Source organism: Phalacrocorax aristotelis, chromosome 3, assembly GCF_949628215.1.
Source record: "Phalacrocorax aristotelis chromosome 3, bGulAri2.1, whole genome shotgun sequence".
Classification (NCBI taxonomy): domain Eukaryota; kingdom Metazoa; phylum Chordata; class Aves; order Suliformes; family Phalacrocoracidae; genus Phalacrocorax; species Phalacrocorax aristotelis.
The window spans coordinates 103,882,356-103,893,941 of record NC_134278.1 but is presented as its reverse complement, the minus strand read 5'-3'; positions in this window follow the sequence as shown (position 1 = coordinate 103,893,941).

Sequence of the window (11,586 nt, the reverse complement as noted above, 5' to 3'; positions counted from 1 at the left end):
GAAACATTGGCCTCTGATATCTTCAGAGCCCAGGATGGCTGCATGTCAGGCAAGACCTCTGCAGTCCAAGCGTAAGGACAGCTCTAAATAACACCAGCTCCCAACAACCCAGAGGGCAGGAGGGCAAGAGCTAAGAGTGAAGTGGGGCAAGCGGTACCACTGCCATAAGTCCTATTTTGGCAGCAAGGAAAGGTGTTGATTTTGAGAATGCCACCTCTAAGTTGTCTTTTGAAATAATATAATCCTCTTGTTTCCTGATGTACCAGTTGTAAGGTCGCTTTGGTCTTTTGGGGCAGTATAAAGCTGCTGTAGCTCCACAGGGGAAAATCTTGGCTATTCCTCTTAGAGCAAAGCTTGACTGTCTGAGATGCTGTAGAAAGGAACATGAATCTCAGTAACCCTCTGAAAGTGCAGTATACACAAATAATCTTTGGGCCTGCAGTTCTCTCCTGGCCTGGATGCTAAGGCAATTTTTAATGAGGATTTGGCTCTGAGTGTGTGTTTCCATGAAACGCTTACAATCTTCTTTTCCAGGCCCCACAATAATACCTCTGTGCACACAAATAATAAAGTCCTGTGTACAAATATGCAGAGCCACATGCCAGTTCTTCAGCTTTCCAGTCGTTCAAAGGGCTCCAGCAACACGGCATTAGAAAGGGGGCAGGAGGGGAGCAAAGATGCTGACACCCAGAGCAAGGAGCACAGGAGAGCATTGCACCACTTTGTCAGGCTGGATCTTTGCTCTGGCACTGAAGCAAGAACTACAGACTGACAGAAAGTGTTTATTACGCAGACAGCAAGAAGACAACAGTGAAAGGATCAAGGGCTGTTAAAGCAGATAGAGCTGTCCCCAGAGGACGCGATCCTGGCCAATGGGCTTTGGCAAAGAACAGTTCACATGCGATAGCTGTGTTTTGCTGTGGAGGACTGCCTAAATCCTAGCTTAAAGTAGTTAAGTGCTCCACTCCTCCTCCACACACAACGATATCTCAGGCTGATAAGTCTAGGAGACAGGGATACAAAAATAACCGAAAATTAGGTTTAATCTGTTTCTTTTAAAGGTTTCTCCTTATGAAATGAAATATATGGGGAAATGGATGAACATCACCTCTTTGCTTCCTTAAAGTTTGAACAGAACTTTGGGAGAGAGTGGGAGGAGAAAAATGCATGCTGGAATGAGGAAGAGGGGGAAACTGAAAAATGTAGATCTTTCATCCTAAAATTGATATGTCTAACAATAAAAGGAGTACCAAGAGATCATTCAACATTTCAATAAATAAATGTCATTCACTGACTTCTCAGAAACTGGCATTTTCCTTAAGAAGACATGAGTAATAACAAATAATTAAGGTAATGCTACAAGGTTTTTCTCTACTTAGACGAAAAATAAAATGATAGAATATTTCTGTGCAGGAAAACGGAACCTTGAAAAATGAGTGTCTGTCTCTCTGCAAGATGGAAAACGTGAATAAAGAGAATTGGGGAGTGGGAGTGTCCATCCACGCCAACAGCATGGACCACCACAGGGATAAAGCTACCTTGAAGGATCCAAAAGGCAACTGACTCTGTGCAGCTCAGTCATTTATTGGTGCAAAGTCTTTGTGACCAGAAAGCCCTTTGACATTAACAATTCTACTGGGCAGTGACAGTGACATCAAGTGGATACATTAGTGAATTAAACAACTGAGTTACTCTGATACAGGAGATACTGTATTTTAATAATGATTCATCTGAAAAGTTCTTATACCATAAGACAGATTGAAAAGTGACCTGCCCTTTGAGAGACTTTTTGTGTTCATGTGTAGAGCATCCCCTCCCTGCCTCTTCATATGGAGAGTAGCTCCATATGAACAGGGGAATGGGGAAATTTTCCAAAGAGGCTGAGAAAAGAGTAAAAAAAAAAATTAGAAACTTAATCTTTCCAGATAGAAATAGCAACAGTTCATGAATGCAGAATTAGTTCGGGAAAACTCAGATGCATAAAATAAGGCCGCCCCAGGCTGTTTTAACTTTTTCACAACAATGCTGTAGTAGCTATTTAGTTATCCAGTAATGCCAAGCAACTGCTGATGACTTTATTATCCACAAAGTATGCATGCATACACCCCAAATGAGTCCACTGCAAATGTACTCGCATCATTAAATTTAGAGTAAGGCACCAAAGCATTTTTAAAAGACATTGGAACTCTAGTGAAAAGACCTTTTTCTTCCCTATGTAGGTAAAAATATGCAAATGCAAAACCTTTGGCATGGGTTTATGCTAAGAAAAAACCATGCCACTTTCACCATGAAAGTGGTGGCAGGGTCTCTTTTATCTTCATCTGCCAACACCTCTGTTCCAACCGTATACACCCATGTGACCAATACTCCCGTTTCAGCGTAAGTGCCTGCCAATCACTGGGGCTTTTCTTTATTAGGACATTTTATTAGAGGGTTTGTACTGCTTAATCATCGCTGCTGGAGTGGCGCCTTGCAAGTCAAATCAACAATGGTATGTAGTGGATTTTGTGGAATATCCACACTCTCTTGGGAGTTAAAAACAGGTTTGTGTTTTGTCTTGATTTTTCATCACTGTAAACCCTCTCACTATGAGGGAAAACTAGGTGTTTTAAACCTAGATTAGCTGGTGACACAAGTTTTGATGACATGGCCCAATGAAAGCTAGACCAGATGTCAATAAAGCTTTTTTTTGGATCATCTACCGGTTGCCCTGTGTAAGTGGGGTGGTTCCCAAATTTGCTCCCCTTTTGGATGACAGCACACAGAAAAGGAGACAAGAGGAGCAAAGAAGGCAGGCCCTTGTCTCTTGCTTTGTTCAGGGCTGCAACGGCTCTCTCCCTCAGCTTTCATCCTTAGAAACAGCATTCCCTCAGACTGCACATTTGCTGTAAAAGAACAAATGTCTTTCTTTGTTCATCTCTATATGAGCACCTCAATATATATCGCCTGTCTCCTCAGAGGCGTGGCTTGCTCACTGAAGAGGTGCTCAGCCTTTGCTGAAGCAAACTGGCTATACTGAAAATCAGTAGTAGAGCAAAACATGGTAATACCTTCTTCTGTGCTTCAGCTTCCAAAACCAATCATCTTCTGCTCTCCAATAAATGCCAAGAGGAAATTAGAAATATATTTTTTAAAAACATCTTCATAACTTATTGTCAATGTAACTTTGCTGTACATAAGAAGTGAAAGTGGGAGTTAATTTCCTTCATCGATTCAGAACAAACTTTAGAGGAGCTTACTGAAGCTTTTGTCTTACTGTTGACCAGTACCTTGCAAGGGAATTATTTTTTGAAAGGGTATGGAGAAAAATAGAATGCAAATACTGCTGTAAATAAATCTGAGATTACTTGCCTTCTTAACACTTTAGGTTTCTGAAAAAAAAGAGGATAAACTCTCTATTTTCAATTGTAGTACAGTAAACCACTTGCTTGAATGCTTTAAAGACCACTAACTTTTCCCCATTCAAATCTAGACGAACAAGCTTTCTTCCCTACAAAACCATTGTAATGCACTCAGGCAAGTAAAATGTTGAAAAGCTAAGACATTTGTATAGCTTCAGTATAACTGAAAAATAATTAGTATGTAGGTAAATACTAATTCCAAAGAGTGTGCTAATGCAATGCAAACTTGCATGATATCTGCATTTTGTAGTACAGATTTCCTGTCAATGTCAAAGAAAGAATAATGCCTAACAATTAGAGTTTGTGATGCTGTCACCAGGAGGAAAGGATTTCATTGCATGTCTACAGGGATTGTCTTATGAGGCCATTTGGATGCAAGATTGTGATGGCAAAACTATTCCACTGTATGTCTAGACCCTATGACTATTGCATTACAATGCTGTTAGGGTGCTTGGGCGTAAAGATTTTACTGCCATCATTCTGAAGCTAATATGTCCAAATAGGATGATATCAATGTAGCTTGTTTCCCCAATAAATTTGAAGAAAGAAAAGGATAAAGAGAACTGAAAATCCAAAGACAATATTGAAGTTTGTTAAGGTTTGAGAAGAGCATTCCATTTTAGTAAAGTGCATAACTTAGACTCTTCGGTATTATTATAGTACCAGCTGGTTCACAGAATCACAGAATCACAGAATGGTAGGGGTTGGAAGGGACGTCTCAAGATCATCTCATCCAACACCCCTGCTTGAGGATGTACACCTAGAGCAGGGGGCACAGGGCCGCGCTCAGGCGGGTTTCGAATGCCTTCAGGGAAGGAGACTCCACAACCTCCCTGGGCAGCCGGTTCCACTGCGCTGTCACCCACTACAGTTCCTGAGACTGTAGGATGTGATACATACAGTTGGAGTATCCTGATTTGTGAGATATTCTGTGTCTCCCATTTTTGAGAGGTTTTGTCATTTAAACTTAGGTAGCTCTACTATTTCTAGAGCTCCTGGAGGGAATATCATATGTATTCTTGACATCGTTCTCAGATGTCAAATGTTTAATCATTTCTATTAGCTGTTTTAATGCTCTATTCATATAGGGTTAAAGTTGACTGATGGGGTCACATACCCTTTCAGAATACCCAATATATCTGTATTTACATTTTTAAAGATAAAAAATGTGAACTTAAAGTACGTATCATCCCTGCCTTAAAGCCTTAACTCTGCCCCCAGACTTCAGAGCAGTACAGCTAATGGGAATGAGTATGTATGCTGCAGCCACAGCACGTGTCTGACATACCATCCCCTTGGCAACCCCTTGTCTCATTTATCTTCTTGAATGCTCAGCTAACCTTCTCTATGTTATAGGCAGCTGCTCTGATTGGCACAGATGTTAATTAAACTAGGTAGTAACAGTAGACACACTGGAAAGGCGGCCCTTGGAGCTAAAAGAGATCCTAGTCCCCACCACCCCACCCCCACTGCCATGCTCAGTTATGTGCATTGTGCAAGGAGCGAAGCAAAAGAATGTTATCCATATTCCTGAGATTTGTAACAGTCTATAACGTACCTGATGATGGCAGAAGGATGGACAGGGCAAGCATCAACTGGTGGCAACAGGTAGCAAACAGAGGGTACTGGAGAGCGGAATTAATCTGGTGGTCACTAATCCTGACCTAAATAAAATTTCTGTTTTCCCCTGCCCATGGCTAGCAATTTTATTTTTCCTCATTTCTGCACTGCATCCTGTGATGTTGCATGTTGTCAAGTTGGTTGAGTATTTTCCAAGGTGAAATAAGGCATGAGGATAAAGACAATTAAAAATGCACAAAATAGGCCAACACATACTTCAAGTCTGTTTGCTTTTCTTAAATTTTGCAACTGATATACTGGAAGGGTTTAAAACATTTCTTTCCTGAAACTTTTCACAGTGATTGTCCTTGTTACTCAAGAAAATCACAGCTACAAGGTGGTCATAACTGCGAGGTTGAATCTGGAATTTTCCTCTGAAAATCCTGTTGCCATTCTGCTATTACACTCATTCCAGAGTGCTGTCAAGGGCAAGATGAACTCCCAGGACAGTGCCGATACTGGAGTCTAGTTGGATATAGTACTTTCTTAAGCCATATGTTTACTTCAACATCAGTAAGTCCCTGTTCAATGCCCTGCTCCGCAGTAGAGCACCAGTCTTCCTGCGCATACCCAAATGGTCCCTCTCTTGGGCCACCTTGCATCCAGCTGTGTTGCAGGTACCACCTGGACCTTGAATTCTGAAAATTCTGCTGCTCCAGAAAGTCAATGAAGATTAGGTACTGGATAAGAGCTATAGAAACTGGGTATGTCAGTTGAGGATTTGGTCCATCGCTGAACTTCAACATTCATTGCAAAGAGAAAAGAAATAATAATTCTTCGGTGTGAACTACCTCTGAAGATGCCGTGAGAATTCCTTCCTCAAATGATTCAGAACCCCATTTTTACTTCAGATCTGACTAGCACAAAGTTTTTCAGAACTGGGAAATTTTGTGGATTGTGCATTTCAATAAAAATGGTTTTATATGAGAGAGGGAATGTATGTGATATCTTTTTGACTGCTTTAGATTCACTGGGTTCCAGATAAGGTTAAAAGTAAGATCAGAAATTGGCCTGTTGTTGATGTTTAAACAGGTACTCCAAGACTGAGAGTGTCTGAATGAGATCTGTCTGGAACCAAAGCTGTATACTGCTCTGTGAGCAATGAACAAAGGTTCTCTGTACTTGTGGGTAAGAAATTACCTGCTGGCAACTCTGCAGCTGCCAGTCAGCCTTTCTTCTTGTCAGTCCTCTCAGAGAGGTCTGTGGGGTACCACAGCTCCAAAAGTGCTTTTTTTCCCATGATGTGCACCCGGAATACTTAAGGCTGTTAAAGGCCTCAGAGGATGTTACCAGGCTCAAGTCATTACTCTCCCCAGCCAACATGCTGCGTAAGAACTTTATGCTCTGTTTGCCTTAATCCTCCTTGCTGGTGCAGTTAGATGTGGTGTGCTTCCCCTTTCCTTCTCAAACCAGTCGTAATTTCAAATACATCAGAATATGACCCGGTTTTATTGTAACAGTGTACAGTTTGCTGCACACCGAGGAGACAGGAAGCTCTTCTAAGCTTCCTGTCTTTTTGCATCACAGGAGTCATATGGATAGTCTCACAGATCATGCGCCAAGCTCATATGAACTGCACTTCTGTCAAAGTAGAGAGACACTGGTGCTGTTACAGTTTTTAAAGTAAAATCTTTGGCTTTTCCTGCAATTGGAGAACCTGCTTTTCAAGTGCAAACATTGTATGGGTAGCACTGAATATCAGATTCTTCTGTTTACAAAAATTAATTAACAAAAATCCTTCTATCCACCTGAAACACTGCTTTGCCAAGACATTTCTGATCAATAACTATGCTCCTATACTATTACTCTGTTTAGTGCTCTCACCATACATTTTCTATAGCTGGTAAAACTGTTCAGTTTAATTTCATGGTTTCACATTCTGCAAAAAGAACACAGAAGAAAAAAGGAAGACACCATTTAGGAGGTGAAGTAAACACTGAAGCCCAGTCAGCACATATCAGAACTTCATAATTAATTAGGTTTCAGCTCTGTGTGTAAAAAGCTTAAGTCACTTATCCCTATTCAGTTGCCAGAATATCTCAATGTTTTTGTATTAAATATATATATACATATAGATATTATTTTATTTTCCTGAGTGGGTTCCAAAACCAGACCATTAACTCTGACTCAGAACTACTTTTCAATACCCCCATCATATGACAGTTTTTGGTTGAAATATTTGCACTCCATATAGGTCAGAGTACCTTATTTTTTCCAGACAACAGCTAAAAATTTTACTACATTATTAAGAAATTTTAATCGTTGTTAAAAGGTTTCCTAATGACTATAATAAAGGACAATATTTTATTGATGTCAGCAACTAGCAGTTGACTTTTTAATCTGCTGGTTTGCTGTGTTCTTTTATAGCTTTGCTTCAATCCTTAGAGCAAAATCTTCTGATGCATCTCAGCTGTGACATAATAGGTTTACTAGTAGTGTTAAAGAAATTAGTGCTGAAGTTAGTTAATGACGTAAGTGCTGCCTCTCCAGTGCATGTTCAATTTTTCATGCTCATCTTCATTTACTTTGGGATGGCTGTCAGTGAAGCTGTCCAAAATCTCCCCTAGGCTGGAAACCCAAAGTCTCATTGTTCATGCAACAGTTATTTTATCAAGTCATCAGCAGAAGGTCCAAAATCTGATTCACAGGTAAAGAACACATTTCAGGCTTAGATGCCCAGTCTGTTTAATCATCATCTACTCTGGTAACAGAAATTCAAGCATCTTACCATCTGATACTCTTTCCTTAATGTCTGTAGAAGTGCCTATGATGATGTGTGAGGACATCCTGGAAGACTACAAGGAGAAAGTAAGTTTTTCTTTGAAAAACTGCAAAAACATAGAAGCTATTTGCTCCTGAGTACACCCACACCATGCAGAAATGAGATGTGGCTAGGATTCTGACATATTTACATTTCTGATTTAGTGTATGACCTTGGGCAAGTCACTCATCCTTTTTCTGCCTTTGTTTCTGTATCTACATTACAGAAATAATAATTACATTCTGCCTCACACAGTTCTTCTGAGGCTTGTTTAGTGTTATCAATACACTATGCTTCACAAAATAGTGGAATTATTATAAAAAATATGGCAATCTAGGATGACCATTGAGAATAACAAATACAGAACCAGTCCTTATGGCAGTTCTTATTTCTGCCCCCATCATCCCAGCCATCTATCTGATAGAAAAAGCTCTTAGAGAGTTGTATTATCAGTGAAAGGCAGTAGTATCAAAGCCCCAGGGTTGCTCTGGCCTCTAAATGCTATTGCAAGAACATAAAGGTGAAACAGATGCACGGTTGGAGCAACCCTCATTAACTGCACAAGAGGGAATTAATAGTTAGGGAGAAAGCCTAATGTATTCACTGCTCCCGTGGCTGGGCTGGTTGTTGCACAGCAGAGCACAGCCCATTTAAAATTACACTGCCCTCTCACGTTACTTGCAGAATGCTGAAATCCTGTTAGTTTTGATTACTTCATTGCTTCCCCTGGTTGAAACCATGTTTCGAACCATGTCTTGCACATGGAAAGTGAAAGATGGAAAGGACTTAGGCATGAAAATTTCCTACACAGAAGTCCAGCAGCTTCTTGCAGCTTATTAGCGGACTCGAAGGTCCTTGCAGAGGCTAGGAGACCGCAGATTAACAGGAGCGATTAATTAATCACACGCAAGCTGCTGGAATCAATCTGGGGGAATGGAGGGGACAACAATCCACGAGGTCAGAATCGAGCCTCGATGAACCTTTCTGGCCTCAAACCCTGTGAGTATTCAATTAGGCATGAGACCAAAAGACCTTTCCCTGCAGCCTCCGGTGCTGTAGCTCGGCGTTGCTCCGTGCAGCACTTTGTGCCAAGCCACAGACCTTGGCCTGGAAGTCTGGGCCTTCGTTAAACGCCGGGCAGTTAGGCTGTTCTGGATCTCAGCCCTGAAACGAGGGCAAGGAAGTGACAGCCCAGCACAACTGCAGCCGCTCTTCACTTCAGTCTTGCCTTTAAGGGCATTTTGTTTTGTCGTCTTAAATTACAATAAAACTGCAGTCGGCTGGGTAAACCCAAAGGCCCATGTTGTTCTTCGCTGGCTTCTACCATTCACAGAGTTTTCTCTCATTGAATCTCATACACACCTGTGGTTATAAAAAAATGCTTAAACACTATAATGCTCGACTGAAAGGGGGGAATTTTGTGCTTTAAACAAAAAAGAGGCTAATTTTTTATATCCATTAGCTCTTTAACCTGCCTCACAGATCTCCTTCAAAATGATCCCTTTTTAAGTGATTAATTTTCCATGAGAAGATGCTAACACCAGGACAATGCAAAAATAAATATCAGAAAAGAGCAAGCGAAAGGGAACGTGTCACATACTGACTACAGGGAAACAGTGCAAAACATCTAATCACAGCAGTGCCAGGAAACTTGAACCTGTCCAAAAGGATCCAGTGCTCTCAATGTTTAATTGCTGTTGATGGCTGCTGGTCAGTCATGCATGACAATGTGTGTGTCACGCTGCTTCCTGCCTATGTTCATTCCTGTCAGCCTTCACTCCAGGTGATGAGTACTGCTTCTCTGACCAGGGGAGAAAGAGAGAGAGGAAAAAAAAAGATCCCTCACAGAAACAAAGCAACATGTACTCAAATAACCCAAACCGCAGCAACAGAGCACCAAAAATGGACAGCAAAGGCCAGCTTTTATCAACCTCTCTACCCCTCTTCATATATGCTAAAAAAAAAAGTGTAGCATTTGCAACCGACAGTATTCCAACTGGCAAGACTGAAGTCTCCTGTTTGCTTGATTATATGTTTGAACACATGCTTGGGGCTGCATGGAGCAATTTGAATTACAATTGGGTAGCAATGAACATTAACATTTTTGGTGAACTGGAGCTTTAAAAACCTCTTCCTTAAGCTAATAAGAAATAGATAGTGGGAAATGTAGGAGATATGACTTAGAAGGTCTAGAAATTGTATAACAGCTTTCCACCGTTTTCTTAAAGTGACTGGTTAATGGTTTATGTATCTGGGCCCAGATTCAGCAAAGCACTTAAGCATGCATTTAACTTTAAGTATATGAATGATCTCATCCTTATTCAGCAAAACCCTTAAATAAATGCTTAATTTTAAGCCTGTGCTTAGACGCTTTGTTGTAGTGGGGCCTCATCACACACTTCTGCAACCTGTTATGTCTGTAATATAATTAGGAAGAGTGCTCCTCTTTTACCTCTGTGCTGGTTTTGACTGGGATAGAGTTAATTTTCTTTGTAGTAGCTAGTATGAGGCTATGTTTTGGATTTATGCTGGAAACCATGTTGATAATACAGGGATGTTTTTGTTATCGCTGAGCAGAGCTTACAGACCGCTAAGGCCTTTTCTGCTTCTCACAGCACCCCACCAGCGTGTAGGCTGGGGGTGCACAAGAAGTTAGGAGTGGACACAGCCAGGACAGCTGACCCCAACTGACCAAAGAGATATTCCATACCATATGACATCATGCTCAGCATATAAAGCTGGGGGAAGAAGAGGGAAGGGGGGGACACATGTTTGGAGTTACGGCATTTGTCTTCTCAAATAACTGTTATGCATTGATGGTTTTCTGCTTTCCTGGAGACGGCTGAGCACCTGCCTGCTGATGGGAAGTGGTGAATGAATTCCTTGTTTTGCTTTGCTTGTGTGCGCAGCTTTTGCTTTACCTGTTAAACTGTCTCTATCTCAACCCATGAGTTTTCTCACTTTTACTCTTCTGATTCTCTCCCCCATCCCACTGGGGGGAGTGAGTGAACGGCCATGTGGGGCTGAGTTGCTGGCTGGGGTTAAACCATGACAACCTCCCCCATCACTGTGTTCTTTTCAAAATAAAGATAATTATTCCATGATTGTTTAATTTCATTCTGCTTTGGGCAAAACTGATACCTGAGAGTTAATCAATTTCTTAAACATCCAGGATGTATCTGCTCATTCACATTCCACTTCAGATCCATCTAGTCTCAAAGTCACGGGGAGTCCTGCCACTGTCCTCAGTGGGAGCCAGGTTGGGCTCTCGGTCGATACTGCACTCTGAATCTGTTGCAGTAATACATGAACTGAGTTGTGTAAGAGTGGGAAAGCCAGTGCAGCGGGGAGATTTTTCTGCAACAAAAGCACAGTAATAAGGCTTTAGCTGTTTTAAAATTGATCCGACTTCAGCTGCAGTCAGGATACTTTGATGAAGGAACTAAAGCATCATTTCTGCACTACCATATTTTAAGTAATTAGGACATAGAATATGACATTAGTTTTGATGATGTAATTGTTTTATGGCCATTTTGTTATTCTGTCTGTATACTGCCTTCATTCATCTTTCTAATAAGCTGGAAATGAAGGTAGAATACCAAGAAGGGAAAAGAGGTTTCACACACCATTTCTGGCTCATTTGAAGATGTTCCTGTTGCAGTTACTGCCGCTTCCCCTCTCCATATACAGACACACCCGAGTGAGAGTCAGGAAGGCAGTTCAAGTTCATTAATGTTAATGATGACGATGAGAATCATGTTTAAGTGATAATACACAGATAGACATTGAGAAAAGTTGTCTGGG